The sequence below is a fragment of the Papio anubis genome, chromosome 1 (assembly GCF_008728515.1).
Source record: "Papio anubis isolate 15944 chromosome 1, Panubis1.0, whole genome shotgun sequence".
In the NCBI taxonomy this organism is placed as follows: domain Eukaryota; kingdom Metazoa; phylum Chordata; class Mammalia; order Primates; family Cercopithecidae; genus Papio; species Papio anubis.
In genome coordinates, this window is record NC_044976.1 from 46078031 (window position 1) to 46103524 (window position 25494).

Here is a 25494-nt window from a genome sequence, read left to right on the forward strand (position 1 = left end):
ACTGGGGGTGTGTCTGTCTAGACGTACCTCCCACAGATGCATTATCCCCAGAGCAGTCAGTCCTCTCCACTTAGGGATCCACAGATCTTGCTCTGTTCCTCTGCACAGCCTGGGTCTGTGGAAAACCCTGCCTCTTCCTGTGTCTCCAAGCTGGTTCGTCTCATTTCTCTGTTTCAGCTTTTCTGCACAGCCCTGCTTCTCTTTTCCATCTCCTCTGCAAGCCCTCTCAGTGCTCTTGGGCTTAAGATTTTGAAAAAAAAGCCAGGAGCCTTTGCTGGCCACATTTTTGCTGCCACACACCTCCCATGAGGCAATGAGCATAGAGTCGGTCTCTGCTGGAGTGAGGGGGAGGGCAAGAAGAAACTACAAGGGGAGGAATGAAACATAACGATTATCTTCACATACCATCCACTATCACTGTCACAGTCATCATCTCAATAAGAGACAAAACCAGGAGCAGGGAACGAGTGCCCCAAGAAGGGACACATTACATAGGCAAAGGTCTGACCGCTGAACTGAGCGTACTCTGTGGGTCGGGGACAGGGACAGGTCCAAGGCGAGCCACCACTGGCAGAGTTTCTCAGTTTTTCCCCTCCACTACCCCTCAGGGCTGGGCCTATGCTAGCTGGGCCCAACCTCACTTCAGAAAGCGCTTTCTATGAGTGAGTCCACCTCATGGAGGGCCAGCAGTTCCGATGCCTTCCAGGAACTCAGCTGGGGCAGAGACCCCATCACTGCCCCAGCCACAGAACATTCCTGGAAGAGGAGGGCAGACACATGCGAGTACAAGGACACATTTGACACACAGAGACCCAGAGCTGAGTTCACACACATCTTCACTGACATGTTTAGACCCGTAAAGACAGACACACACTCATTTTCATGTGAGCACACGGATGTGCCCAGATGCACACTTGTGTGGAAAGCTCACGAACACACACACAGCACATGCTTACACTCTTGCACCTACCACACCTCTGTTCACACCTGACCATGTGCCCGCTGGCAGGTACATCTGCTCTTACAGATAGATACACTCGGAAACACATATTCACACTGTATCACAGATCCTTGCACGCTCCAACATGTATAAGCATCACACACATTTACACACACATATGCAATCAACAGATATTTACCTAGAGCCTACTCCTGGGTGGGATGCAATGCTACACTCAGGAGAAGAAGGAGTAAAGAAGACAGTGTCCTTCAGTGAGTATGTGTCAGCTCAGGCTGCCACAACACAGTGCCACAGACTGGCTCAAATGACAGAAATACAGATTCTCAAAGTTCTGGAGGACAGAAGCCCAAGATCAAGGTGCTGGTAGGGTTGGTTCCTTTTGCAGCCTCTCTCCTTGGCTTATAGATGGCCGTCTTCTCCCTGTGTCTTCAGAGAGTCCTGCCTTAGATCTGTCTGTGCTAATCTCCTCTTGTTATAAGGATCAGGGCCCAGACTCATGGCCTCATTTAACCGTCATTACCTCTTTAAAGACCCCACCTCTGAATACAGTCTCATCTGAGGCCTGGGGGTTAGAACTTCAGCATGGAAATTTGAGGACACAATTCAGTTAATGAGGAGCTTGCCTCGAATAGGGCAGATGGGCACAACAGGCAGAAATACGATTCACCTGTGATGAGGGTCTGAACAATCCGCACAGGGTTGAGAGAGGCACAGGGAGAATGGAGTCGTGCCTTTGGACAGGGCAGTTGGGTAGGAGCCTCTGCAGAGCTGGGGACCCCTGCCCTGCCCTGGGCTGAGGGCTGAATGCACTGAGGGGTGGGTGGGGGGGCAGGTTTGTGAATCTCTTCACCTTCCCGTCTCCAGGCTCCACACAGGCTGTGGCTCACAGCGGAGCTCAGTGAGTGTGTTGGGTGGATGGGTGGATGATGGAGGATGAGTGAATGTGGGGCTCCTCGCAGTTGAGGAGACTGGGCTGTTTTGCAGGAAAGCCCTGCAGAGGCGTGCGAGGCCCATCCTGTGCCTGAGTGTCTGGGTGATCGGACAGGGTGTGGATGGCTTGGTGGGAACCCAGAGCCTGAGCCTTGGAGAAAAGCAGGAGAGAGGGAAGGATGGACATGCTGAGGGCTGCCCTGAATGCCAGCCTGGGTCTGCTGTGTGACTTTCGGCAAGTTACCTTACCTTTCTGAGCCAGTTTCCTCATCTGTAAAATGGGAGATAAAACAGGAGCTGCCTCACAGAATTACTGTGAGGACTCAATGAGATTATGCATGTGAAATGTGTAGCAAATTGCCTGGCACAAAACACATGCTCAATACCTGAAAGTGGCGCCATGAGTGACTCAGGTGTGTGCCCTTGTTTGTTTTCCTGAAGGAATACTGTGGTTAATAATGGTATTCCTTCTGCAAAACAAACACGGCACACACCTGAGTCACTCATGGGCCCACTTCTCCCTCACCACACACGTCCTCCAATCACCAAGCTCCTGTCAGCTCTGCCTCCTGCATGGGGCTTCAGTCTGGCCGTGGCCCTCCGCCCCTCTTGGTGATGGCCTTATCTATCGTCTCTCCCCTGGACATCCCACCAGCCTCTCCCTTGGTTTCTCAGCCTCCAGCCTCTTGCTTATCAGTCCAGCCTCCTCGCTGGCTTCCACAGAAAGTTTCTAAGCTGCAAATCTGATACATGACTCTCAGGCATAAAATCCTCCAGAGCTCAATGCCACCCATGTAATAAAGGGCACTTGAGGCCTTTCAGGCTACAGCCTTGAATTCTAGCCTCGTCTCCAGCCACGGTCAATGTGCCCCATGCACTACAGGCGTACGGGACCACTTCCCACGCCCCAACCATCTCAGACTTTCTCAGACCTCTGCGCCTTTGCACTTACTGCTCCCTCTGTTGCTTTATTTGCACTTACTGCTCCCTCTCATCTTCTCAGCCTTGACTCTCTTACTAATCCTTCTTTCAAGATGGAGCCTGAGGGTCAGGCAGTCAGTGAAGCTGCCCCTATTTCCCCAGCCAGAGTCAACTCAGCCCTCTGTGGGCTGCTGGGGAACCGGGCCCAATCCCCGGGACAGCCCTTCAGCTGCTGCACGGCCACGGTCTGGAGCCCCTTAAGAGCAGGAGTGTGCCTTGCTCTTTTGAATGCCCCTGGCACCTGCACAGGACCTGGCTTAGTAGGTTCTCAGGACGTTTTTTGAATGGCTAAATGAAGGCTTGAGCCTGTGAGGCCCATACTGTTCTCTCAGTTTCATAGATAAGGAAACAGGGGTTCAAAAAAGCTAAGCCATCTTCCCAAGCTTACATAACCAGGCTGAATCTCATCCAGGTATCTTTCTACACACCATTTTCTCTGCCTGTAATTCTGTCTTCTCTCTTTTTCCTGGCTCATTCTTTAGACTCAGCTTAGATATCACTGTCTCTAGGAAGCCCTCCAGGGTCTTTCTTCTGGGCTCACCCAGCACTTTTCTCCCAACGCTGCAGAGTAGACTGTTTTTCCCACTAGATTGTGAACACAGGGACCAGGACTGCCTCTAGGGTGTGTGAGGCCTCTGTCTCTGGAAACAATTTGTCACCTAAAATCAGTATGTCAGTGCCATTCTGGAGGCCCAATTTCATGGGATCCTGCAAAAGAAGTACTACACTGGCCAGTGGAAGTGATCCATTTGCAAGACTGCTCTACTGGGCCCAGGGCCTGGCCATGCAGCCCCAGGAAAAGCCCGTAGGAGTAAATCCTAGAGCTCCTTAGGGCATCTGGTCAACACCCTGTGTGAAGGAGAGGGTTGGAAAGAGCCCTGAAGGGCAGAAATGGACCAGGGCCTATACAGGTGTCAGTCTGGGCTCACAGCATGCCATCTGTAGGATACTGCCAGCCCTAGTCAGTCCCAGGCAATGGAGAGGGATTTAGAAAATGTTGAGGTTGGCACTCAAAGCATGAGACTGCTTGAGAAGTGAGGCAGGAGCAATGCCCCTGCACATCCAGGTCAAAGAGTAGCATTGGCAGAGGCCTTTTCCATCCCATTCACCACTGGGGCAACATAGTCATGGGCCATGCATATGGCCTGGGAGGTTTACACAACCCAAACCCAAGATGAGCCTATGGAGTAATGAAGTTGCTAAATGTGTGGGTGGCTCTAGCAGAAGAATAGTCTCTAGATCAAGGGAAGTCAGTATCTGCTATCCTTGCTGACCAGCCCACATCTAGAATTAGGCATTCCGTGATAAGCTTCATGTTTGAAGAGGAACATGGAGGAATTATACTATGTCTAGCTCTTAGAAGGGTCGTTACATAGAAACAATGATTTTGTTAATTAATAAATTAATATTGTGAGATGCCAGAGGGCAGAGCAAGGGTAGACAATGCAAGTAGGGAGATTTCAGCTAGATTCGAGAAAGTATATTCTAATAATCCCAGCCGCTCAGAAATGGACTCAGCTGCCTGGGGAGACAGTGAGGTCTCTGCCCCTAGAGGTGTGCAAACAGTGGGTGAATGAGCTACCTCTGAGAGGCTGCAGGGCAGGTCCCTGCCCCGGGAGCAGTTCTGTTAGACTCCCTTTAAGGTCCTTTACAACTCTAAGATTCTGAGACTAAATCATCATTGAGAACCTATCTCGTGGGATGCTGTGGAGGTGAAAAGAGAAAAGAGACAGGACCGCAGCTCCCAAAGTGCTCTCCTTCAGGTGGACAAGACAGACAGGACATCGTCATTTATAATTGAGTGGCAACTGTCATGACAGGGGGAGTGAAGGTACTGAGGGCTATGAAAGCCTAGAGGAAGGAGCCACCTGGCATCATGACCACAAGCATATCCTTGGGGCCTGGTGACGGTGGCCATTAGAACAGCGCTATCCAATAGAACTTTCTACAGAGATAGAAATATGTTATATCTGTGCTATTCAATATGGTAACCCTTGAAATGTGGCTGGTTGGACTGAATTTTAAATTTTACTTAATTTAATAGCTATATATGGCAAGCGTCTACTGTATTGGGCAGCACAGACAGAAGACATTTCTACCATTGCAGAAAGTTCTGTTGGACATCACTGCTCTAGAGAGTTAAAACAGGCCGCTCGGTGATCCCAAGGCCCCTTCCTTTCCTCCCCTCACCGTGTCAGTACCGCAGAGAGGGAGGCCTGCAGACATGGGTGTCAGAGCACCGCACGGGCCAGCTTTCTGTGTGACATTGAATCAATCCCTCCAACACTCTGGGCTACAGCATCCATAAAATGAGGCATCAAACTATAAGGCTTTACAAAATAATAGCAATAAAGACTCTGAGGGTCTAGGACTAGGAGAGAAAAGGAAACTTCACTTTTTCTCCCTGTTCTTCCCTTTTCCCTCTTTTGACCCCAACCTTCCACCACCCAGACCACAGCTCCCAAAGACCCCAAGAACTTTTGTATTTACCGCTTAGCACTTGCTGTACGGGTCTATGACCTTCTTTAGAAACTTTTTTCTTTACGAGTTTATTTTGGCTTGTGCTGAGCATTCATAAAATTCCTAGGGAACTGGAGGTTTAAACATTGGGCTTGTAAAAGGAGTAGGTGGGAGGGAGTGGGAACCCGGCAGAGAAGGGAGAGGACCGCAGCCAGCCCTTGGAAGTTGGAAGACAAGGCTAAGTTTTCCACTCTCCACTCAAGGCCTCGCCTTCTGTGAGTCCTGGGTCTTTTAGGTCATGAAAGGGGAGAAGAGGAGGAGAAAGAGAAAGAGGGGTGGGGTGGGAGGTGGGTGGAAGGAATTGGAGGCATGAAGGGCTGGGATTTTCCCACTGAGTGAGTAGAGCAGGGCCCATTTCTGATAAGCGGTCTCTCTGTCTCCTCTTGGGTTTTTCTTGTCATTCATCTCTTCTCCAGCCAAGCTGCTCCTCAGCAGGTTGGAGGCACTGGTGAATGGCTCAGAGAGCACAGGGCATATGAAACAAATTAGGTCTCTGTTACAGCCACCCAGAGGCGGGTGATGGATGGGGGCCTATGTTCACGGCAAAGCTAATTGGCAACACACAGAGACATCCAAGAAAGTATATTATTTTGCCAGACTTCAGAGTCATTGGACTTTTTTTCTTATTGTAGAACATTATACAGCCAGAGATAAGCATAGTGAAAGTTTTAAATCTAATAAAAGCTTTTGACTGCAGAGTAAAAATAACATACACAGAGAAGTTTGATTTGGATTCAGGTTTTATTAATGTTCTTTCATTGCAAAATGTTTCCAATTATAAAACAATTCGGAGAGCTCTGCATTAATAAACTTGCCTGTCTTTCAGAAGGGCCAGAGATTTTGAAATGCCTGGTGGACAAACACACACATACACAAACACACATACACAGTGTTACCAGAAGGTTATTACAACAATATCTAAAATATTCCAAATTCGGACTTGTGTGACTCAGACCTGGGTAGAGGTGAAAAACCTCATGACTGAGCTTAGAGAAAAAGCACCTGAAATTTACTTAGCATCACCTGATCCAAGTACACGCAAGTAATACTCAAACCTGGCTCAGATGTCACCAGCAGGGATCGCAAAGACTAGAATATTCTAGGTCTCAGTTTCCCCATTTGTAAAATAAGGCTGTTGGGTTGAATAGTCTCTGAGGATTTTAGGATTTGCTCCAGGAAATCAGTGAAGGATCATTATTGATTGCCCCCAAATATTTCTTAATCTTTGCGTTAGGAAAAGTTAACTAAATCTGAATTTGATCAGCAATGGGAAGAAAGACCAAATCATAGTTCTAACCTGACAAACCAGGAGCTGAAGCTTGTGCCAAGTTGTTTGTAAAGAGTAACTAGTAGCATGACTAACTCCAACTGGGAGTCTGCAAAATAACCAGCCATCTTCATAAAATAGGAGAGGGATATCAGATTGTTTTTAACCAGTAGTTTTCAAAGGAATTTCATGTTTGCAAAGTGACTGGTAAATTAATGTTTCTTGGTGATTTGCGGACAAGTCGTTTCTCAAATAACTGTCCATTTTCAATTCAAATACTTGTTTAACTATATCCAACTGCTTTGTTTTCTGCCCCCACATAACTGAAGTTTTAACCCTGGGGAGAAAATACAATTCTAACTCTGGGCTTTTTTTAGGTGGCTTCAGCTGTTTGGGCCAAGAGGCCTGGCCAGTGTGGGTCAATTAAGGGGAGGTAATATCTTCTTAGGAGACCTCTCACAGGCTCAGTCAGCCTGGGGCCAGGAATTTTGGTCATAAACCTAAAGATAAGCACCTCCTTCCCCAAAGGCAGGAGCAAGATCTGTTCCGGCAGGGTGTCAGAGAGGGTTGGGTTCAGGTTTCTCTGTCTGCAGATTTGGAAGCTGAATGTACTGCTTAACAGCATCCCCCACCCCATAACGTCCCTCTCTCCCATGCATCCTCCTAGTCCCAGTCCTGGCCCCTGATCTAGAGCTCCTCAGAGAAGAGCAAAGACAGAGTCCCTCGGTCAAGACAGACACATGGAGACAGATTTCCAGAGCTTTCATTCCCACAACCCTGTGCAGCCAGCTCAGGACCAGCTTAAAGCCCACTGCTTTTCAAATGGATGAGAGAAGGGAATTTACTTTTCTTTTCAGTGGCTCCAGATCCTACTCCAACCAGCCCTTCCCCACACCTGCGCTGCCCCATACTGACTTCTGGGGTCTGGAGAAAGGACACAGTCACCAGTGTGAAGCCCGGGCCTGGTTTCCCCGGGGAGAACAGTCAGCCCATCTCCCTGCCCAACCTCACCACCTGAGGACCTGTCCAGGCCCTTTGTCTCCGCCTCACATCCCAGCCCTTGGCTGGCTCGGCCTGGCAGTGACCACGGCCCCGGGCTCTCTTCTCTCCACCTTCCCAGGGCCTGGATGGCCTTTGAGTAAACAGATAGCCCAGCGAGGTATGTGATCAATTAGCTTTGCTGAAAATACAATCATTTTGTTATTCCAAGCTGATGAGAAGGCCTGCTCTCCCAGCCTCCACATGCCAATCAGCCCGTGTCACCGATATAATTTTCCACATAAACACAACCTTTGTGCAACATCTACTCTTGTAAATAGATGTAATTCCCAAACCAAATAACGCACTTGGAGGGGAAATGGATATTATGCATGCAAAAAGAAAAGCCGGCGATTTTTACACTTTCCAGGCAACAAAAGATTACCCCTAATTGCGAACGGGGGAGGGGCCGGCGGCGGGGCAGGGAGGTGGCCCGCTGCTGGGAAGCCAGGGAGGCCAGCTTTCAGGCAGATTTTTTTCTCTCTCTGCACATGTGTGAGCACAGACCACCAGGAACTGCTTAACCGGGGACTTGTCCTGTTTAGGCAACTGGGGAGAACGTGGTTGTTGTTGTTGATATCTTAAAGGAAACGGAGAGTTACTTAATTATAAGGTTTGGTCTCTCTTGCCAGGAGAGACCCCCCCCTCCAAACCCTAAACTATACACATCCTGTTGCAGAACGTCCCCCTACATTCCTGGTAGGGAATGGCCTCGCTGGGTTGTGGAGTGTGTGAAACTCCACACACTCCACAACCCTGCTCCACAAATGAGCAGAACATTGAGAAAGACACACCAATGCATTTCAGAGGTGAAAGACACACCTGAAATGCATTGGTGTGTCTTTCTCAATGCTCTGCTCATTTAAGTGAATCCCTAAACTAGACGTTGAAAGCAGCAGAGGTTCTCGGGCAGCCAGGGAGTAAGAACGCTGCAGAACCCACTGTATAATCCTGGCCAGGTTCTGGGCACGGGCTGCTCCTTGGGCTCTCTGAATGCTATGGAAATGAAGGCTGGGACACCTCTCCTGAGCCCCTGGCCTCTCCTCACCCCCGGCACAGGAGGGAGAAAGCTCTTTGGGGCCACTGTCACCCCCATCAGAGCCCTGGGCCAAAGGGAGAGAGCAGTCCAGGACAGGGAACGGCAGGATTGCTGAGCTGCTCCCGTGTGGTGCCAGAGGGCCCAGGGGTCGGCATCCCCAGGGACCCCACAGCCAACCCCACCCATGAGAGCTGACAGCAGCCTCTGGATGTACTCCTGTGAATCTGGAAGGGGAGAGAATCACAGACGATGGAATTTCAACAAGGACGATTTCTGTCTTTTGCAAAGACCCTTCTATTAGCAGGTGAGTAATCACATCTTGGCCTCAAGAAGGCCTCAATGTTTCCTATAATGCTTCTGGGTTTTTATTTCATCAAAGTTCAAAACAGTGGGTGAGGCGTTAGAAAGGGAGTGTGGGTCTCTATATCGACAGCGAGCAAACATGGGCGAGCAGGAAGGAGCAAGCAGCATGATCACGGCTCCGGCTCCTTCCCAGGTTCTGTCCCCAGGCCTGGGAGGGGTGGGTGGCCCCTAATACTTCAGCTACAAAAGATTCTCCTTGCTGACCCCCACCCCTCCCCCTGCCCACGGAACTCCGCCTAAGAACCCTCCTCTCTGAGCGTCCATCCGTCCCTGGCTCCCAAAGCCCATCTGAAACTCATTAGCTGCTTGAAATGATTGTCATGGGAGCCCTTGATGGGGAACAAGAAAAGGAGAGGGATACTTTTAAAGGACAGCAATCGGGACCCAAATGCTGGCAGATGTTTGGAAACCTGGCTTTTGAGGAGGGGCCTCCTGGAGGCATGGGGCCAACTCCTCGGCCTGACCCTGGCCGGGCCCCCATCTTCCTTGCCTTTGTCTTCCCAGGCAGCTCCGGGAGCCCTGGCTGGGTAAAGCAGCTGTCTTCAGGTCTCCTTTGCCACTGAGGAAGAATCCACGGCCCTGGGATGTGCTCCAATCTGATTAGGGGGACAGCTGTGGAAGTCCCTTGATTCTTCATCACTTGCAGCTTAATTCCTGCATTTTGTAGATAAAATGACTTTGTATTTGTAATGATGATATCATAAAATAGGAGACATGTTGGAATCATGATCGCATATAATATTAATGTTTCAGAACTAAGACTTCTTGAGATTTAATCTTCAAAATATAGAACATTGAATTAAAAAAATTTTGTATTGTAGGATCTTACAAACCCAGTATGTTAGAATCTTAGATTGTCGGAATTCTTGAAAAATTGATTTACAAAATCATATAAATGCTTTAGATTTTTAGTAGCATAAAACATTAGAATTCTAGAATGTTAGGATTATGAAATCAGAATTCTAGAATACTAGAATTGTAGAGCATTATAAATATAAAATAATAAATTTATAGAAATACAGAATCATGACCTCTTTCAATCACAGAACTTGAGAATGGTGGAGTATTAAATTAAGGAAACACTGATAGAATCTTAGAATCACAGGATATTAGCATCATGGAATGGTAGAATTAGAGAACCATAGTGTCTAGAATTAGAGAATCATAGCAGTTTATAATTACAGACTCACCGGATTATAAACTCTTAGAATCACAGAACCTTCCAATCAGAGAGTATCTGTTAGAGAAGTATCAGATCTATGAGTTACAGAATTTTACAATTATAGGCTTTTAGACATAGCTTTGAAGAATTTCAGAGGCAAAAAGGGATTTAGAGGCCATTTGGCCCTATTCCTTGCTCAGTCCTATTCACACACACACACACACACGCGAAACCTCTCGGTAACCCTGTGCTTATGTCTAGACAACGCAGTCTAATTTTATCATTCCTTACATCCCCTAGAGCCGCCGGCCTCCTTTTCTGTCTCCCCTCTCTGCCTGCCTCTCATCATTACAAATTCCTACCAGCCCCCTATTTTTCAAGGGATAGCTTGCTTTTCGTTTTGCAAATCATCCAGCATCTTAATTCACCATGCCTGTGTCTTGCAGGACAAGGCTATTTCAGTGATTAACATATCAGTGAAATGAAGCCTTAGCTTCATTTGGGATATGGGAGGGAGAGCGGGAGGGACAGGCAGGGGTGTGTGTGTGGCCTCCGTCCTAGAAACAGCATCGAGCAGGCCCACATAGGAACCCATGCTGCCCATTCCCCCTTGGAAGGAGGTGGGAACCATGATAGTGGCTGAAATCATACAACCTGGCCTATCTAGGTGAGACGAGATTCGAAACTATAAGCCATTTCATGCTTATTTATTTTATGATCCTTATGGGCTGGGTTTACACAGATGGGACAACATGTGGATTAGATAATTTGCTGGGAATTAACAGCCTCCGATGGTTATCAGTCTTGGGGGTGATTAAAGCTGGGTTGATGAGGATGGTTCAGTGATGAGTTGATGATGTTATCCATGTCCTCATCGGGGTTCAGAGAGACGTGGTGGCTCATCACCCAGTCATAAATCCCCACTGGGAGGATGGTTAGATATCAGCCGGAGATTAACACTTGGGATTTTGTTACGTTTAGGAATAAACCAAAAGCAAAACAAAGTCAGCTTCAGAGTCACCCTGGTAATTTAGAAAATTTTGCCTTCGGAGTGAATTCATCCCAAATCTCTGTAGAAGGACTAGCCAAAGATAAACAATTTAAATATGAAACCTCCTGCTTTTTATTCAGGCACCATAAAGACAGAGTCTGTGCAGTGACCGCCAAAATACGAGGCTGTCTTCCTCTAATGATCTTTTCTCCAGCTCAGTTCCCATGCAGAATCTCCCAGCCCCAGGTTCACATAAAGCACCTCGTAGGGGAGGGAGCAGCCTGGGTTAGAAATGCTCAGAGATCATGGCAATCTTCCCATAGATGAAGCATTGAAATCAACTGCTTTTGCTGCTTTCACATCTTTTTTTTTTAATTATTTTTATACTTTAAGTTCTGGGATACATGTGTAAAATGTGCAGGTTTGTTACATAGGAATACATGTGCCATGGTGGTTTGCTGCACCCATCAACCCGTCATCTACATTAGGTATTTCTCCTAATGCTATCCCTGCCCTAGCCGCCCCCTCCACCCAACAGGCCCCAGTGTGTGATGTTCCCCTCCCTATCTGGTATTTCTTCTAATTCCACCCCTCCCACTTATGAGTGAGAACATGTGGTCTTTGGTTTTCTGTTCCTGTGTTAGTTTGCTGGGAATGATGGTTTCCAGCTTCATCCATGTCCCTGCAAAGGACATGAACTCATCCTTTTTTATGGCTGCATAGTATTCCATGGTGTATATGTGCCACATTTTCATCATCCAGCCTATCATTGATGGGCATTTGGGTTGGTTCCAAGTCTTAGCTATTGTGAATAGTGCTGCAGTAAACATATGTGTACATGTGTCTTTATAGTAGAATGATTTATAGTCCTTTGGGTGTACACCCAGTAATGGGATTGCTGGATCAAACGGTATTGCTAGGTCAAATGGTATTTCTGGTTCTAGATCCTTGAGGAATCGCCACCCTGTCTTCCACAGTGGTTGAACTAATTTACACTCCCACTAACAGTGTAAAAAGCGTTCCTATTTCTCCACATCCTCTCCAGCATCTGTTGTTTCCTGACTTTTTAATGATCGCCATTCTAACTGGCATGAGATGGTATCTCACACATCTATTCTTTTTTTTTTTTTTTTTTTTTTTTAGGAGGAGTTTCGCTCTTGTTGCCCAGCCAGAAGTGCAGTGGCGCGATCTCGGCTTACCGCAACCTCCGCCTCCTGGGTTCAAGCGATTCTCCTGACCCAGCCTCCCAAGTAGCACCATGCCCTGCTAATTTTGTATTTTTAGTAGGGACAGGGTTTCTCTATGTTGGTCAGGCTGGTCTCCAACTCCCAACCTCAAGTGATTCACCTGCCTCGGCCTCACAAAGTGCTGAGATTACAGGCGTGAGCTACTGCGCCTGGCCTGACACATCTATTCTTAATAAACCATTTAGTTTAGAAACTGCAAAGCCACACAGCTAACCAAATTGCAGTGCCCAACTGGTTCTAGGAATACCGTTTCATGTAGCCAGGATTTTTCCAACACTGAAATGCCTGCCGGAGAGGTGGAGGATAGTCAGGCCAAACCTGCCTGCCATGCTGTGTGCCTTTGGGCGAGTTAGAGCTCCTTTCTGGTCCCCAGCAGGCCCACCCACAAATAGGTAGTTGTATTAAATAATCTAAACTTGGGAGCAAAAATATTAGAAACAGGAAAATTACAATTTAGCTTTTTCCTTTTTGTGAGTTGAATTTCAAATTAGTCAGGCGAGTGGTTCTATTTATTTTAGAGGCAGTTCAACCAAGACCCGCTATTTCCATGACTCTAGTTTTTGATTTCAGATGTGAAACAACAAAACCATAACCCCAAACTTCCTAGACTTCTGGCTACAGCCATTGTACACAGTTTTCAGTGGTGTCGCATATTGTTAACACAAACGACAAATGTCATTATCTCCTCAATTCTGAAAGAAGTAAGAAAAGAAACGGGGAGTGCAAATGAGCTAATGGAATAGCACACTAGGTGTCAAGAGGCCTCATTCTATGACTCTGTTTCCTCATCTGTAAAATGGGGAGTGGGTGGAGGCAGGAGAAATCTAGAGGTTGTCTTCCGGCTCCGAAACAAAGTTTGAGTTTCTGAGGCCTCAGCCCTGATGCTAAATAAGGGTGTTCGGTGTGTTGTGCTCTGTTGTGGCCATCTGCAGCTCTGCAGGGGCCACCCCTACTGATTCTGGAGATGGGAGGGGTGGGGCTGAGGGAAATGGAGAGTCTTTACAAAGGGCACAATGGTAAATCCCCGATTTCTGGACAAGTCCCTTTCACTGTGAGCCTGAAAGGCCAAGGAGGGGTGGGCAGGGTGAATGGGCATGGGGGTGGGCGGGTGAGTAGCTCTTGCCACAGCCCCATTGAAAGTTGGTGGACCTGTCAGCAATGAAAGGAAGTGAGTTAAAGAGGCAAGTGAGAGGGCTGTGCTAGGGGCTCAGCAATCCCCTGACACGGACGAGGGTCAGAACCGCAGGCTCGGTCCAGCCCACGTGGACTGCCTGGCAAGGCTGCAGGACACAACAGGTCCTCCATCGGGGCTTTCTGCCTTCTTGATTTGAATCCCAGTTTTAAACCCGTAACAATATTGTGTGTCCTTTCATGGTGGATTTGGCCGGGATTTATGCCTGACACTCGTGGAACTGCAATTCTCTGGAAAGGCCAAGGCTGGTGGTGAGGTTGGGGAGTGGGGCTGGGGTGATTGCAGGGCTCAGACCAGTCCATTTAGTCAAAATATGTAATCTGGAAAGCTACACACCAACCAGCTCCACATCCACAGCTGACCGTGGCCGACAAACAACCTGTCAGTTGAGTCCAGCAAGGGGTTGGTTTAGATGAACAACAGGCTAGTCCAATCAAAGCAATCAGTTCAGTTATAAAAATGGTAGGGGGGAGAGGAACAACAGAAAAACAGTAATACCAGCAGTTCCGTTTTTACAAAGTGACCGTGCAACTTCCTTGACTATGTACAGGAAAGCAACCAAGCAGTTCTCCAACACAATTGCTCAGCCTTGTCCCGTCAATCACTTGGCAGCTCTGGAGATAGAAGCATTTAGAAATGATCCTGTGGTCCAGTCTGACCCCCTGTCTCATGCCGTGGAACCTCAGAATTATGACATTGTCAGAACTGGTAGAGAGTGGGGCTTGGGAATCATGCAGCCTCACCCCTCCTCATCCCAGGGGTTACAAAGAGCCCAAGTCCTTACCAAGATGCCACGGCACTTCAGGAGATTCCTCTTCTCTCTTTGAGCTGAATGTCCCTCAGTGGCAGCTGGTTCTTCCTTGTGTCTAACCAGAGTCTCTCTCCCTGCAGGAGCAGCTTGGATGCTCCTCCTTGTGGCCGGTCTCCAGAGGTGAGTGTGCTGGGATCCTGGCCTGGGAGTGGGCTGGTGACCCCTATTCCCTGAGGTAGCAGAGGGTTGGACGGTGGAGGAGAGCCTGGAGGGCTGTCTCTGTGTTTGGTGAATAAACATCAGAGTCCAGTTGCCGGCCTGTCACTCTGCAGCCTTTCAGCGTGTGTGAGGCCAGGTGGGCCGGAGAGAGTTCCCATGGGCGGCACATGAAGAGACTGGGGTCTGCGGGGGCTGTGGGGGCTGTGGGGACTGTGGGGGCTGCAGGGGCTGGGGCCCAGGCAGGGCCTGCTCTGGATAGCCAGTAGAATCAGCTTTTGCAGGCCATGGAACTTCACACCTTTGAAAGGCTCCAGTGCGGCCCACAGAAAAAACAAACCATTCCTCCCATCCGTGGCGGATCGGCCATCCTTAGGGGCTCCCGGTCATGCACATGGAAACCCTGTAAAAAGGCCCAGTGTTTCCTTTTCCACTCCCTGAAAGGATATGGTCTGAGTCTTGCCACGGCTGCTGGGGTCGGGCAAGAGTGCCTCATCCACACCAGCGAGGCCTGGGGCCCAGCTCCTCTCCCCTGGGACAGCCACCCCAGCCTCTGAGCCGTAGTTTACACATCTGGCAAGCAGGCATTAAAAAGACCCATCTTTGGGTTTTGTGTATGTGTGATGGCAGAATAAGGCATATATGTGTATGAATGTACTTAGCACACAGTAGATGCATGATCAATGTCTTCCTCCTCCTGCTGTCTATGGAACCCAGAACAAGTCGGATTTCCTTTAGAAGCCACAGTTCATTTTCCTGGAAAGTGGAGTGAGCACCTACATGTGTTAGGATGAAATGAGACAAAGGGCTTAGCACAGGGCCTGGTACCAGAAGGTTCTGCTATAGTATAACTTCTTTTTTCTTTCTGTTCCTCCTCCCCTCTGGGTCTCGGGTACATCATCTTATAAATGGGAATGGTAATACTTTCTTGACCTACTAGGTCAAGAATGCTAAGGATAAAAGCAATGCTACCAGCACATGATGAGCTTCATTATGCTGCAGAACCATAGGACAAACTAGATCTCAAAACACTGACAGCAAGAAGAAAGATTACAAGGCTTAGAGAGTCCTAGGAGTATTATGACAAGACTTAGATGAGGACATGGCTCTTGTCTCATTGAGTGATGGTTCAGGCAGGGATGTTGGGAATCTTAAGGAGAAAGAAGGGTCCTTGCTTCTTGTTGGTACCAGGGAGGGCTTGCTGGAGGCATGGTTTGTCCAAAGCTATGGAGCTCTGTCTTTTCGTGGGTCTAGTTTGTTGCAAATGCTTGAGGCCCAGGCTGCTGCTGGCTCCCAGCAAGTTGGGAGATGTCCCCAGAAGTGTCCATTGTCTCTTGCCTGGGCTCTTCAGAGCTGCAAAGAGACAAACTATGACCAAGGGTAACTTAGGAGGAGCAAAAGTAAGTTAAGAGCAGATCCCAGTGTGAGCTCTCCAGCCACGGAGCTGGCTGTCTCCAGGGGCAGTGAGCTCCCCGACACAGCAGGTGCCCAGCAGAGGCTGAAGGACCCTGTGACAGGTACAGAGGAGAGACTGTGACAGTGGGTGAGGGGTAGGGTAGGCTTGGAGTCAGGTACCCTGGGCTCCTGTTCGAGCTTTGCAATTTACCCCTGTGACCTTGGATTAGTCTCCTACCTTTGCAAAGTTTGTTTCCTTATATGTAAATTACCTGTAATTCCTACTTCCAAGAGTCGTTTTGGAGATTAAATGAGATAATGCACATGAAGTATTTAGTACAGTGTCAGAAAGTTGGGGGCTCTCCCTGTCACAGCTTAGATTCTAAGATCTTACAGGCTGACATTTGTAGGGGAAGGTTAAGATCCTATTCTTTGAGGATTTTGAAATTACAGGAGATTGAATCCACTTATTTAACAGGTACTTACTTAAAGCGTATCCTATGCTGAATACTTTTCTATGGGCTTTATAAATATTCATTCAGTCTTAACAACACTATGAGCTAGGTACTATTCTTACCCCCAATTAATAGATAAATAAACTGAGGCAGAGAGAAGGTTAAGTAACTTGCCCATAGTCACACAGCTAAGGAAGTGATAGAGCTGAGATTGAAGTCTGGTTCCAGAGTCTATGCACAGAAGATTCTAAAACCATGAGACTTCAAAACCATTCGATATTCCTAAGGTTACAGAGAATTTGAGATTATGGGACTTATATTAATAATCACAAATGTCCAGGATGAAACAGTTCTAGGGCATACTTTTTCTGCAAAGGACCAGGTTGTAAATATTTTCCTTTGCTTGGCAGGCCATAAGGTCTCTGTCACATTACTCAACTCTGCTGTTGTAACCATATCTAAACAAATGGGTTCCAATAAAACTTTATTTACAAAAGCAGGTGGCAGGTGGATTTGGCCCTTGTGTTATAGCTTGCTGATCCCTGTTCTTGATGCATCGTCTGCTCTGCTGAGTACCTTGGTGGGGGCTCCCTTCAGGACTGAGCCCCAGAGGAGCCCAGCTGTGCCCCTCATTTGGAGATGCAGAGGGGTCTGCGGGGGCCAGGCTGGCTCCCAGGGTGCGGGTGCCTCTGAGTGTGGCTCTCCCTTTCTGTCCTAGAGAGGCTGTTGAAAAGGCTCCTCTCTCCAGCAGTGGCGCCTCATTACTCATGGCTGGAAAACAATGTTAATTTCCCCCAAGCGGGAAGCAGCTGCACTTGTGAGCCTGGGCTCATTTTGCTGCATGAATATTTATGGCATGTCCCCTAATTAAGCTCAGAAATAAAATTTATCCTGCTAACAGGGTCCACAGAAGACTGGAAGGCCGTGTCAGGAACCAGCCTCTTATGCCTGTGAAGTAGGGTTGTCAATGAAACATTTGTTTCCAGAACCACTTGGCCACGGATAGTGTCCACAGGAGCATTTCCCGGAAGGTCAAGCACCCTTGGTGTAGTCACATGCTTGTGCGAGGGAACACCTACGCCACCTTGCTGAGCAGTGATGGATGGCTATTGTCCCAAGCCTGCATGTGGTGACACAGAGGTGACTCCAGGCCAGAGCCCTTAGCAATACGTCTTTTCTTTTAGCCAGTGTGACTCAGGTATTTTCTGATTGGGCGCCAAAGGCCACTCCAGTATAAACAGCCCAGAGAGAAAGCACCCTGGAGTGGGAACCAGGAGAAACGGGTTTGAGTTGCTCCCCTGACACTGATTCTGGTTGACCTGGGGCCAGCCTACCTGCTCTCCCAGCCACAGGCCCCTATTTCGTTAAAATGATGGCAGACCATCAACACCATGTAGTTACTGGGAATCATGGGAGACAAGGAAGATAAAGTCTTTTGGGGAATGATTCTCACCATGATTTGGAATTTCCTTTACCTCCAGGCCCTCCCTCCCTTAAATCCCTGGAACCAAGGAAAGCCTAGGCCTAGGCCAGTAACCTTGAGGGTTTCCGGAAACCATAAATCTTGGCCTTTCCTTGAGGGGTCCTATCTCCAGAGAACTGCCTGGGCCCTCATATCCTCTTCCACAAAGCCAATAAACCAAGCAAACACCATAAAGCTCCTCACCCCACCTGAGTGTTCCCCCACGGTCAGAGTCGGACCTGGTCAAGAGTCATGAGTTTCAGAACACGGCTATAAAATTGCATGTGGCTCCTCCCCCTTTCCTTTCCAGAATGGAACTTACCTTTGCTTTCTCTCTTCTGTCCTCTTTTCGATAAGTTTCCTCTTTAATTTCTTTCCAGCACTTGAGAGATCCCATCTTGTGTTCCCAGCCCTACCTCCCAGTTGCTGGTGGGGGCTTGGGGAGGAGGATGCTTTCCTAAGGCAGGTCCGGGGGTGTAATCAACTGGGGGCCTTGGCAACTGGCACACCTTGTAAATTCAAAAGTCAACAAGATGTGGAAGCAAAGGAGACCCTGGGGCTGGAGAGGAGGAAGTGGGGAGGTGAGGGTGGGCCTTATCTTGTGAAGTCGGTCAGGGGTGGCTTCTGTGCCCTCTGCCTCTCCTAGCGGGGCCTGCCCCCACCCCCTGGAGCCTGGAACTTCCTGCTCTCATGCTTCGCCTTCACATCCTGAGCTCAGAATTGTTCACAGCTACAGCCTGGACCCTGGAAGGGGCCCTAGAGGCTTTCTCTCCCACACCCTCTCGCTACAGATAGGGAGGCTGAAAAAACTGGGAGGGCCTTGCCCTAGGTCAGTGTCAGGGCAGGTAGAGTGGAAATACCACTGGGCTGGGGCCAGGAGACCTGGTCTCTGGTTATTGCCTGGGCTGAATCCAGACCTCGGTTGCAGACTGTAGCCTTACCTCCAACCCCTAGGTTACCATGAGATGGGAGGAAAGACCACAGCTTCTTAGGGCCCATCTCAACCACAGAACCACAGGAATCACTTACCTGACACTGATTCTGGTTGACCTGGGGCCAGCCTGCCTGCTGTCCCAGCCTCAGGCCCCCATTTCGTTATAATGATGGCAGACCATCAACACCATGTAGTTACTGGGAATCATGGGAGATGAAGGAAGATAAAGTCTATTTACATTTGGGGCACACTCTTCACTGAAAAAGGACGCCATGATCTTACCAATTTGGAAGTTTGGTGCAGTGGGCTCATTAGAGCACTGTAGCAGAGGTGTGACATTTACAAAAGTCACTTTAACCTCTCTGGACTTGAGTTTCCTCATCTGTAAAATGGGGATAATAATCCACCACCCGCCCCAGCCAACTATCCCCTCAGCTTCTGATGAGGGTCAAAGGAGATACTGATTTAGTGTTTTGTTAACTGAATGTGTTTACATGTGAAGGAATAAATATTAAAATTATACCTATTGTTTTGTTATTATTTGGTGTTTACTCTCCTTCCCGGCTAGCCAGAAGGAGCTGGTGTTTTTTGAAGACCTAGGCCCAGGAGCAAATTTTGCCTGGTCAAAGAGGCCAAGAGTGGGCCCAGGATCTCTGCCAGGGCCTGCCAGGGCACAGAAGATTTGGGGAGGGGAGCTGCAGCATTAGAGGCTGAGACCCCGTTATCCTTGATTAGGTCCAAAGCTGTTGGGTGGAACTGTGGCACCTGCAGAGTTAACCGCGTCCACGGTGTGTCAATGCGCTAAGACAGGCTCAAAGAGAGCTCCAGGGGCCTACACTTAAACACGCACCTTTCTGTTTCCACAGCTCATGTAGTTTGGGGAGGAAAATTTAATCCATGTACTTTTAGTTCATTTGCGTTAAAGTCATCACAAAGCTTTGTCCGAGCCATTTTGGGCTTGTGTGGCCTGTTGGGGAATCTTCACTATCTTTCGAAGGCCTTTTCCTCCTCTTTAGGCAAACAGGAAATCATACTCTGCCCAGCAGCAACCAACCTGAAACCTTCAGTGCTGCCTGCCTCACCTGCCTTCTCACACCTGGAAATGACAGGCCCAGATCAAGTTCCCCTGGAGCCCCGCAAACTCTCATGCCTAGTAATTAAATGCCTCCATGACTTGCCCCAAGCTATCTTGATAGCAGTTGTCCCCTAACCACCAGGCAGGGTGAGGTTCATGGAAACCTCTGTTCCTGCCATTCCCTCTCCCCTAGCTACATTTCCTCCTCCCTGTTCCTGACATTTTGCCCATTCTCTGAGGCCCAGCTGCGGCTCAGCCTCAGCCTTCCCTTGATCATCCTTATGCAAGCAGTTGCATAAGCAGTCGCCGGCTCAGGATTCGGTACTAAGTGTCATGAGTAAATGTTTATTGGATGGATGAAGGGAATGGTGGATGACAGGGGCTGGGATAATTTATCCTACATTTTCTTCCTTCTCCCTCTTCTCCTGAAATATGTCTGGCCCAGGTTTTGGTACCCACTGAGGTTTGAGGAATGTCTAAAGAATGAATGCATGTGCAGTGAATGGATGGCTGCAGAAATCCATTTATAGAGCACATGCTATGGGCTCTGCATGGGGCCAGATGCTGGTATCACAGCTGTGAAGAAGACATGCTTCCTGCCCTCATCCTTCACATTGAGCTGAGAAGTCAGGCAGACACCAGGAGTTGCACAATCTGTTATGTATTTAGTTACTCTTGTGATAAATGTGAGGAGGGAGGAAAATGAATATGTGTTTGAGTGAAGAAAGGAGTAAACAAATAGGATGAGGGAGGAAATGAATATGTACATGAATAAATGAATACTGGGGAGAATAAGTAAAGGAATGATGGATGAAGATGAATTCATTGTGAAGGAAAAGATCCCAAGCTGTGTGACACAGTATTTGTGGACACAAGGCCTAGAGGCCAGTGTGGCCTGAAGTCAGCCCCTCTCTTGCTTCCCAGGGGGCAGGAGCAGCAGGTGAGTGGGGAGAGGTAAGGCCCTCTGCATCCTGAGGTCGGCACCACTGCTACCATCTTAGCATCTCCCAAACTTTAGTCTCAGAAAGGGTAGGTGTTTGTGACTTTAACCTGGGGAATCTCACGGCCTGCAGGGTCAGATTTTTTTGTTTTTTGAGGCAGTCTCACTCTGTTGCCCAGGCTAGAGTGCAGTGGCATAATCTCGGCTCACTGCAACCTCTGCCTCCTGGGGTTCAAGCAATTCTCCTGCTTCAGCCTCCTGAGTGGCTGGGACTACAGATGCATGCCACCATGCCTGGCAAATTTTTTTTTTTTTTTCTTTTGAGACGGAGTCTCGCTCTGTCACCAGGCTGGAGTGCAGTGGTACGATCTCAGCTCACTGCAACCTCCGCCTCCTGGGTTCAAGTGATTCTCTTGCCTCAGCCTCTTAAATAGCTGGGATTACAGGCGTGCGCCACCGCACCCCACTAATTTTTGTATTTTTAGTAGAGATGGGGTTTCACCATTTTGGCCAGGCAGGTCTTGAACTCAGGTGATCCACCCATCTCGGCCTCCCAAAGTGCTGGAATTACAGGAGTGAGCCGCCGCACCTGGCCACAGGTTCTGAGTTGTGTTCAGCACATGGCATAATCCTCAAAGCTTTCACAATCACATCTATACCACACGTATCCTCCACTGGCAGAAATCAGCTGGAGAAGGAAGGGCCTGCCCAAGGCCCCAGCACCAGAGTCCTGACCTCCAGGAGCCTGAGACAGACAAGGCCCATTTTGACCCAGCTCCTTTCGTACCCCTCTGAGTTCTCCTAATCCTCTCCCTTTGCGCCCCCTCCAACCCCACAGGCCCTACCCTCTCCTGGCACATTCTGGGCACGCTCCTGCCTTGGAGCCTTGGTGCTCCTAATTCCCTTTGCCTGGGATGCTTCCCCTAGACGTCTGCGGGGCTCACTCTTGCTTCTTTCTAGTCTTCTTTCAGAAGTTACCCTGTTAGCGAGGCCCTCTGTGGCTACTGTATCCATAATTTTGTCACTGACCCTATCCTTTGATATCCCATTCCCTTGCTTTGATGTTTCTTTATAGCACTTATCCTTATCTAACACTGTATCTTTTTCTGATTAGTTTATGATCTGTTTCTCCCACTAGGATGTAAACTCCAGGAGGGCAGAGATTTCGTATTGCTTTGTTCACTACTGTATTCCAGCAGCTGGAATCCAGCCTGACACACAGTGGTTGCGCATTACATACGCACTGAATGAACAAATGAAGCAAACTCTCAAACCCAGCCTCTCCTCTCCATCCGAAAGCCACGCTCGCTGTCTTTCCTTGCTGGGATCCTGGGTGGGAAGAGATAAGGCCCTCTGCATCCTGAGGTCGGCACCACTGCTACCATCTTAGCATCTCCCAAACTTTAGTCTCAGAAAGGGTGGGTGTTTGTGACTTTAACCTGGAGAATCTCAGGGCCTGCAGGGTCAGATTTTTTTGTTTTTTGAGACGGTCTCACTCAGTTGCCCAGGCTAGAGTGCAGTGGCGTAATCTCGGCTCACTGCAACCTCCGCCTCCTGGGTTCAAGCAATTCTCCTGCTTCAGCTTCCTGAGTGGCTGCGACTACAGATGCATGCCACCATGCCTGGCTACTTTTTAAAAATTTTAATTTAATAAGGTAAGAACCTGATTCTCAGCCTCCTCCCTGACCCCCAGCCTCCTCCCTGACCCCCAGCCTCCTCCCTGACCCCCAGCCTCCTCCCTGACTCCTCAACCTCCTCCCTGACCCCCAACCTCCTCCCTGATTCCCAGCCTCCTCCCTGACCCCCAGCCTCCTCCCTGACACTTGGCCTCCTCCCCTACTCCATGATCTCTTCTTTGGCTCACAGCGGTGTTTCCTCTATGGTAAATTTGACCATATTGTTTGACTACTGGAAATTCCTTACTGTGCTCCCTTTCCTTTCTCTTGACTCTGTCTCCCCTGATCCTGTAAAATACAGATCTAAAATAACACACGTGCAGTGTCTGACTCACAACACGCACTCGTAAGTGGTAGTTCTCGCCACCCCTGATGACAGGGCCCCCGGACGGAAGGTGCAATGAGGAGGGGAGGCTATGCGAGGGTGTGCTGTGTGCAGACCGCATGGGCAAGCAGCTGGGGGTGCCGTGGTGTAGAGTGAATGGACAGGGCGTGGTCAGGCCCTGCACACCAATTTTAGTAGGAGAATCCTGGGACGCCAGGTGAGAGGATTGGTTGGGATCAGATCCCAGAAAGTATTGACTGTAAAAGTGAGAGCTCTGCCCCATTCTGCAGGCAATGGGAAACCTCTGTGAGCTCCTTCAACAAAATTCAACATGTTGCCAAGCACTGATTGTGAGGAAGTGCTATAATGGGCACTGTCATGGGCGGGCTTCAATAGTATCCTATACCAATCCACAGACATCTGTATTACTGTCCCTATTCTACATATGGGGAAACTAAAACACAGAAAGGTCGAATAATTTTCCCCAGGTAACCTTGGGAACCTAATACAGTGGGGAATTGAGCCCAGGCCTAAGCGACCCTAAATCTTTGTATCTTTTCACCATCCAGAGGCCTACTGCTCACCAGATGTGTGGATGAACAAACCTGAACAGCACCAGCCTGGAGGCTGGTGATATCTACCCCCACAGTGCTTCCTCCTTGGTCCCCCAAGCAAGCTCCATAGCTCCAAGCCTTCACTCAGCCTTTTGTGAAGTTGGAAGTCAAGAGAAAATTCACAGAACTTTGGAAAATACGTTTTCTTTTAAGGAAGAATTTTTTGTTTTCATTTCAACAGCCCTGGCTGGTGATGAGGGGTGAAGCGAGGTGCCCTGTTTTCCATCCTAACACCTATTTCCAGGTGGGGGCAGGGAGGGCTCCAACCTGCAATGTTATTTCAAAACCTTTCCGGGCCTTGCAACTCCATTTCCAGGCCACATGCTACAAAGCACAGCACGATTTCCCATTACGTGCTGTTGCCCTTTCTGGTCTGAGCACCTTTCAAAGTGGGAAGACCCAGCCTGCTCCAACACCCTCCCTCCTGTCCCCATAAATTAAGTCTCACTGCCTGATGTGAGGCTTAAATAAATAGCCTTGCCCGGCACCCGATGGCCACACTCCTGATAGATGGGCTTGCCAAGAGCAGCAAACTCAGCTCACTCCTCCCGGCCCCTCCGCAGAGAGAAGATGAAACTGGTGTTTTGCAAATGCTTCCTGCCTGCTTTCTGCCAGCCAAGGCACATTCCAAGAAGGAGCAGGCCAGCAAAGTCTTGTCATCTGACGGGGTGAGGACAGAGATGGATGATGCGCTGTTTGCCAGAGAAGGCCACGTTCAGACACTCCCAGATAGCCAGCTGCCACTTTATTAACAGCAAAGATCCCCATCTGAACGAGGCTGGAAAAGAAAATATTTATGCTTGCCTGTCAGGAGGACCTTCATTTTTCTTCTGGGGAGCCAGCCAGGGTGCTAGTCCAGGGATGGAGGAGTGTGACGTGCCCATGGGGTTGCCCCAGGCCCTTCTACAGCCCAGGGTTGATGGAGAGTCCAAAATATTCCCAGGGCAGCTCTGGATGGGGTTGGGAGGTTTCAGAAGAGCTGGACATAGGGAGTTCAGGGCCTGAGAAACCAGGACACACCCTGGCACCTGATAACTGGAAACGAGAGGACCTGGGTGTGGGAGTCGGTGCTACAGTTAGAAATCAGGGGCAAATGGGCCATTAAATGATCTCATTATTAATTAAAAACACATAGCAGCATGCATCTGATAAGAAACTTTGTACTAAGAATAAAATAATTTTGTATTGGCAGAAAATATCAATACTGGAGCAGAGCTTGTCATTTAAGCTGGGCATATATTAAAATCAGTTTATATTATTACTCTTCTCATGGTCATTATTTTGAACAAAAGTTGAAAGCCAGTTCTTTAACAGTTTCAGAGATGCCTGTGAATCTGCACTTGGGAAGACCTTGCCACACTCTGGGAGACAGCTGTACCCAATTATAGTAAGTGAGTCATAAGGTGCTAGGCCGAACAAGTCCTGCGCCCTAGGGAATGCGGGCTTCGGCCTCACAAGAGTGCCAGGATTGTTCTCTTAGACCCTACTGAGGTTCCTGTCCCCCAGCTCTGAATGCTGCATTATTTATGATCCCGACAGAGCATGCACGTTGCAGTCGGCAGACCTGAGTTCAAATTCCAGCTCTACCGCTTCGCAGCTGTGCAACCAACCCTGAGCACCTCATTCATTTTAGCCTCCTGTTTTATAAAATAGAGCTAATAAATGTCTCCCTCTTGGGGATATCCTGAGAATAAAGTGAGAGGAAGCCTGTGAAATGCTCACCGCGGTAAGAGTTGCATACATAAGAGTCAGCAGTAATGGGAGCAGTGCGCACACATTCCAGTATGTCTCTAGGAGTGTAGCAATAATATTTATTGATGGGTGAGTGAATATGTGCAAATGTGTGCAAGCATCATTCCTAGTGCATATCTGTTTTAGTCTGCTCAGGCTGCTATGACAAAATACTACAGACTGGGTGGCTTAAACCACAGACATTTATTTCTCATAGTTTTGGAGGCTG

At 48.6% G+C, this 25494-nt stretch overlaps 1 long non-coding RNA gene across 1 annotated transcript; it reads left to right on the plus strand.

The window, feature by feature from the left end:
- Positions 1–1824: 1824 nt before the first annotated feature.
- On the plus strand, positions 1825–25159 carry LOC103884915. Its single transcript, XR_647747.3, has 3 exons — positions 1825–9040; positions 14583–14622; positions 23490–25159. It is a non-coding gene; the product is annotated as an uncharacterized LOC103884915 (long non-coding RNA).
- Positions 25160–25494: the final 335 nt, after the last annotated feature.